We start from the raw sequence: 6000 nt of genomic DNA, 5'->3' as shown, positions 1-6000 counted from the left end.
TAATTTAGATGGTCATTTGGTTTCCGCGAAACTTGCAAAAATGTGTTGGTCAGCTAGGTTTACATAAACCTAGCTGACCCGACCCATCTTTAAATTTTGGTTTTAAATTTTCCAAATATATGCTGAAACTAGGTGACTTTGAGGTGTTCTTCAACGCCACAAAAATTAAATTAGGAGCTCCATTGGTTTCCGAGAAATTCGCAAAAAAATGTTCTTCAGTTAACTTCGCGCTGTTAACCTAGCTGACCAATCTTTAAATTTTTGTTTTTAATTTTCGAAATACATATATGCAGGAATTAGGTGTCTTAGGAGTTCTTCAATGCCACCAAAACTAATTTAGGAGCTCCATTGGTTTCCGTGAAATTCGCAAAAATGTGTTGGTTGGTTTACGTAAAGCTAGCTAGCTAGCCTAGCTGAGCCATCTTTAAATTTTGGTTTTAAATTTTTCAAATATATGCTTGAATTAGATGTTCTTCAACGCCACCAAAACTAATATACCAGCTCCATTGGCTTCTGAGAAATTCGCAAAAATGCGTTTTCAGCTAACCTAGCGCTGTTAACCTAGCTGACCAATCATTAAATTTTTGTTTTTAATTTTCGAAATTTGTATGGCACATATATATGTATAATATGGCGTCAATGTATTAAAACACTCCCCGTGGATCCGCCACTGACTGGCACGTAGTTTAACCCCCAAAACCCCCCGCTGGATCCGCCACTGTGTCTTTTAGGTGTTCTTCAACGCCACCAAAACTAAACCGTAAACCTAGCTGACCCATCAATTTTGGTTTTAAATTTTCCAAATATATGCAGGAATTAGGTGTCTTTTAGGTGTTATTCAACGCCACCAAAACTAATTTAGGAGCTCCATTAGTTTCTGAGTAATTCGCAAATATGTGTTGGTCAGCTAGGTTTGCGTAAACCTAAGCTGGCCAATCTTTAAATTTTTGTTTTTAATTTTTGAAATATATGCAGGAATTAGGTGTTTTTTACTTAATTTCCACAAATGCTTGGAAAATTTAAAACCAAAATTTAAAGTAAACCTAGCTGACCAACACATTTTTGAGAATTTTTCGGAAACCAATGGAGCTCCTAAATTAGATTTGGTGGCGTTGAAGAATTCCTAAAAGACACCTAATTCCTGCTTATATGTAATTCGAAAATTAAAAACAAAAATTTAAAGATTGGTCAGCTAGGCTAACTGCGCTAAGCTAGCTGAAAAACACATTTGTGCGAATTTCTCGGAAACCAATGAAGCTACTAAATTAGTTTTTGTAGCGTTAAAGGACTCCTAAAAGACACCTAATTCCAGCATATATTTGGAAAATTTAAAATCGAAATTTAAAGATGGGTCGGCTAGGCTTACGTGAACTTAGCTGACCAACATATTTTTGGGAATTTCTCGGAAACCAATGGAGCACCTAAATGAATTTTGGAGGCCCTAGTTAACACCTAAAATACACCTAATTCCTCGATAATTTTTATTGACTTTTGGCGACTTGGGTTAGCTAGGTTTACGGACGTCATGGTTTTAGTTTATTGAAAGGGTTGCCAGATGTTAGCAAATCAAATTCCAATAATCGAGCTCGGAGATATTTGGGTTTAATGTCGTGAAATCGGCAGTACATGTACAGATTCTATTAGGAGAAAACGTGGGACATAAATCATTGTCGTCTTGAAATAAACGTCACGAGAGACGAGAAAAATAAAAGTAGCATGTAATTATTATGAAAAGACGTAAATCATTTCCGTCTTAAAAAAGGTCCTACGAGACGAAAAAAAGTCCCACATAATTATTATGAGAAGACGTAAATCATTGTTTTTAATGAAGGAATTGATAAAATACGTTTTTTTTACATATATGTATACATCAAGTATGATAGACCAACCGTGATAGATACATATGTATGTACATCAAGTATGATACATACATACATCAAGTATGATACATACATACATCAAGTATGATATATACATCCATCAAGTATGATAAATCAGCTCTGAAAAAAATGCTCATCAAGTGTTCCTTTTACGAGGAGGAAGCATCGAAAGCCTACACCTGTCAGTGTGGGACTTTAACCCGAACTAGACCACCAAGTACCGATCCCCAATCCCATTCATAACTTTCATTAGAGTGCTATATCTTGGATATCTTTTAACGAAACTTAATGAAAAAAAATGTATTTCTTCCGTCTTATTATGGGCTTTAATTATACATTTTTTACATTAATGTGCAACGTATAAAAATAAAAAAAGAGTACACATTTTACTTTTTTTATTTTTTTTTATTATAGCATTTAAAAATTTTATTTTTTTTGCATAAAACATTGTCTATAATGTCAGCTTTAAATACCCAAAGGGGCGTAATGGGCTACTTATGCGTATGGACTCTAGATCGTCTAACGCTCGAGCAATATGATAAATAGACATTGAAAGGTTATGAATGAGTGTTGTTGATATTGTTGATGTTTCGGTTTCATTGCAAAATAATATTAGTTCTCCAATGATAGCTTCAAGGTTAGTCCTTTTAGTAAAACAATAAAAAGGAAAGACGTGCAAAAAAATAATAAATGAGTAATAAAATTATAGTTTAAAAAAAACAACACGCTTTTATTACAATAAGAACTAAAAAGAAAAACATTATTTATTGATTTAAAGATTCGTTTAATAAGGATATGAAGTTCGCTAACTTGATGTTATTTGTCAATGTTATTGTGGCTTGTTAACATTTTATTTTTAATATTTTTATTGAGCTTTGTACCACGATTGTTTATTAGGAAAAATTGAAAAAGCAACAAAGTCTAAGCGGTAGAAGTTATAGCACTATTTCGGAGATCACCACATCTCCTCATCAGACTTCTTTTTCTAGACTTCAGCAGGGATGTTATTTAACCTTTTAAACTAGCTTAATACAGGATTAAATGATTGGCACGTAGTCATAGTCGAAATAAATCCACTGTAAAGTTAGTCGCAGTTATTTTTACAGACATCCCATTGGACACATCCAGCACCTTCTTTTTCTCTAAATTATTCTTACGCCATTGGTAGAGCCGAAGCCCTGTACGAATTTGTTGTAACGTTAGGAGTTGGAGACATGCTCTAGCTTCTAGTCTCTTCAAATTTCCACCAATCCCGTCGCAAGCAGATTTCCCATTTGAACTTGCAACAAAGTTCAATTCTGCCATTTCCTTGAAGGAATTTTCATAATTTCAGAGCTTTAGTAAAGTTAATATCACGTGTGTCAAGTTAGCACTACACTTTTCGAAATTGGAAAAATTAACTACGGCACTAATTGTAGTGTTTTTGTTGTCGAAAGAAAAAATTTGTAGCTCTCGTTTTTTAAGAAAAAAAGTTTGTATTGCTAACTTTACACCATACACCTAGTCGATAGAATTGAGATATCCAGTATGTTACTATGCCATTAATTGTAGCTTTTAACCTTAAAACTTGTTGTGAAAAGAAAAAATTTGTAGCTTTCGTTTTTCTGGAAAAAATTGAGTGACCCTTTTTCGAACAAAATTCAGTATGTAGTGCTAATTTGACACCATGCACCATTGACGACAGAATTGAGATATTGAAAAGGTTACAACGGCATTAATTGTAGCTTTTTTGTTGTAAATTTGTTGTGGAAAGAAAAAATTTGTTGCTTTCGTTTTTTAAGAGAAAATGGTATGTAGTGCTAACTTGACACCATACACCTAGTCGATAGAATTGAGATATCCAATATGTTACTATGCCATTAATTGTAGCTTTTAACTTTAAAATTTGTTGTGAAAAGAAAAAATTTGTAGCTTTCGTTTTTCTGGAAAAAATTGAGTTGACCCTTTTTCGAACAAAATTTAGTATGTAGTGCTAACTTGACACCATGCACCATTGACGACAGGAGTGTGTGATCTTTATACGACGCGAGAGGACTATACTTCTCAATTGCCTACTCAGTCCAAAATAGCACTTGTTGAGAAGAGTTATTCTCCGTTGGATTTCAAGGCTGACATTATTATTGGTGTTAATGCTGGTTCCTAAATAAACGAAGTTGTCTACTTTTTCAAACTTGTAACTGTCAACAGTGACGTGTGTGCTAAGACGCGTATGCTCTGACCAGGGTGTCCAGATTGTTTACAAAAAAGCGCAATTTCTGAAAAAAGTCGCCAAATATCGCAATTTTTTTTTAAATTCATGAAATCGATTTAACAAATCTTTTATTTAAAAAATGCGATCTTGTTAATATATAGTTTTTAAAACCAAAAACGAATATAATACCTTCAGAGGGTAATAATAAATAACACAAATCACTTATATAATAGTGATGTACAAACAATTTTCTTTAAAAATACGCATACTTTTTAAAAATATTTGTTTCAACTCATTTGCAATAGAACTGCGCAATTATTAAATTTATTATAACTCATATTACTTGATTAATCGCACAATCCGCTTTTAAGAGCTCGGCGCTAAAAATTAAATAAAAACCTATAACAAGGCGAGATCAGCTATTTCCACAATTTCTTCAAAATCACCTGTAGTGTCTGAATGATTTACATTTCTGTTGTCATATATTGAGCTATTCAATGTTGATATTGGAAACGTTTTACAGCAGAAACTATTAGCCTTCATATAACACTTTATTCGAACTATTGAATTAAGGTTTTCCGACCTCATCCTATTTCGAATATTAGTTTTTGTTGAATTCATAACGGAAAAACACGCTCAACAAAGCATGTGAGTGCGGCAAGGATAATAATATAAAGGCTATTTTACTAACATATATTTCCAAACACTTTATTGCCTGTTGCGGTTTTCTTCGCAATTATCCAAAATTCTTCACAGTCGGATGAAATGGTTCTGAGAAAAGTTATTCCATGGGAAAGTTAAAAGATTTAAATATTCAGTTTCCGCTGTTTTTCTTTCCTTCAAAGTCAAATAGTGAATTGGCATGTCACTTTTTTGGTGACAAAATCAAAGCTTTTTTAAAAGTATTTAATTGACTAGGTAATCGTTTCAAAAGCTCTTCGATTAGGGTGATTAAACATTATTGACAGTCTTTTAATATGCTTCTTAAGTCAAGTCTATCACGCAGTTCATTAGCCTCTTCTGTGAAATTATCATAGAAAACTGAGTTTAGTATATTTTTATAATTGGAAAAAATTTAGTTGAAGGGAAAAAATCGCCAAGAATCGCCAATGGCGATTTCCTAAATTCCCACGACAGCCGGTTCTACGTACCGGAATGACTCGGGTTTCACCCGACCAAGGGCTGTTGTTTCGGCGGTCTAACCCCGTTTAGGTCGGCGAAGTATCTCAGAAGTTGTCCGTCCATAGGGCAACATTCACTACGCATTCTCCTACTCAGGGCTGGCATCGAGTCAAACCCTGGGCCAGAAATATACACCTGCTGTGTATGCCGAAGACGTTTACACCACAACTCCACCTCAGTCAAGTGTAATGCCTGCGAGGGGTGGAGTCACCTCAGGGTCTGCTCGGGACTACGGACACACAGACAGTGGACCACGTCGTACGTGGCCCCCTGTTGCTCAAATAGAGCAGCCTCCACGGCAACCCATAGTCCGCCCGTGCAGCCCCACACACTCACACAGCAACCACACACAGTCGCCACAACACAACAACATACCACAGCCACCACAGACCACATAACACACACAACCGCACCACCACCCACACGCCGCCGCCAACAACTCTTGGTTCCCCCTACAATCTGCACGGTATGTCAGACCAGAATATTCCGTAATGTGACATCAGTCAAGTGCAACACCTGCCTTGGCTGGTGCCACTTTAGGGCATGTTCAGGTCTGCGCACCACGCGAGATTGGACGGGGAACTTCGAGGGCCCGTGTTGCGCTGCTCGGTCGCTAACACCAATTGCGACGCCCCCCACTACCACCACAGGGAGGCAATCACCCCAGCAGCACACACAGCCAACGGCGGCAAGAACATACACCTCACTCACACCCCACATCACAACACGTCTCCCGAACCACATGAA

Source organism: Rhagoletis pomonella, unplaced genomic scaffold (genome assembly GCF_013731165.1).
Source record: "Rhagoletis pomonella isolate Grant_MI unplaced genomic scaffold, Rhpom_1.0 Rhpom_scaffold_02563, whole genome shotgun sequence".
Lineage (NCBI taxonomy): Eukaryota > Metazoa > Arthropoda > Insecta > Diptera > Tephritidae > Rhagoletis > Rhagoletis pomonella.
This window is presented reverse-complemented; position numbering follows the sequence as displayed.